The sequence below is a fragment of the Populus euphratica genome, unplaced genomic scaffold (genome assembly GCF_000495115.2).
Source record: "Populus euphratica unplaced genomic scaffold, PopEup_1.0 scaffold451.1, whole genome shotgun sequence".
Taxonomy (NCBI): Eukaryota; Viridiplantae; Streptophyta; class Magnoliopsida; order Malpighiales; family Salicaceae; genus Populus; species Populus euphratica.
The window spans coordinates 191,568-192,711 of NW_011500334.1; positions in this window are offsets into that span (position 1 = coordinate 191,568).

The following is a 1,144-nucleotide window of genomic DNA, read 5'->3' on the forward strand; positions in this document are numbered from 1 at the left end:
CTTATCATTTTTATCTTATTAATTCTTAATACCTTGCTTTTTAAATGGTTAATCTAGATTTGTGTTGTATAACACTTGATACATCAAATACTTAATCCTTCATAGTGTTTAGCCAACATCATTATTATGAGAGGAACTTGATTTGTTGTCAACATAAGTTAATATCATAAATACTTGATAAAATTTATAAGTATAGTTTACATAAATAAAATGATTAATATGATCATGTTGATAATTTATAAAGAGTTTATACTTTACTTATCTCTAATACTATTAGTGGATCATCTAAAAACACTCCTGCACTTAAGATAAGATATCAACTCTTTGATCATGTAACAAGCAAGTCATTAACATAAACATATACAATAATTAAGTTTGCATTAGTTCTTTTTACATATAATATGGCTTTATTTAAACTTTTGACAAAACCAAGTTTATGTAGATGCTCATCAAGTTTACATACTCTAGGAGCCTGTTTAAGGCTAAAAAAAGCCTTCTTCAACAAGTAGACATTCTCCTCTTATCTCTTGACTTCAAAATCTCTTGGTTGTTATATGTAAATCTCCTCCTATAGATATCCATTCAGAAACACAGATTTTACATTTAACTGATAAACTTTCCAATCCTTTAGTGCATACAATACAAATAGCAATCTAATTGTATCAAGTCGTGCTACCGGTGCAAAGGTTTCTGATAAGTCCTCTCCAAACACTTGAGCATAACCTTTTGCAACTAATTTGGCTTTGTATTTATTTATAAAACCATCTTTATTTTGTTTGGTTTTATAAATCTATTTAACTCCTATGGCCTTTTTATATAATGGCTTATCCATTACACCTAAGTATTATTCTTTTCGATCATTTTGAATTCCTTTTTCATTGCTTTAATCCATTCATTTTTCTTCACCTCCTCTTCAAATTCTACAAGCTTACAAATAATAATATTCCTACTTTCATAAATCTCAGATAAAGATCTTGTACCTCTGACCGACTCATCATCGATACTGTCATTAATAATGTCCCAAGTTGAAGATTCCTATTTCTTTGTTGACAATTCCTGTTTGTTTTTTGGTTCCTTCCATTTTCATTGTTTATCTTCTATGAAGTTAACATCTCTGTTTACTAGAATTTTTTTATTTTGAGAT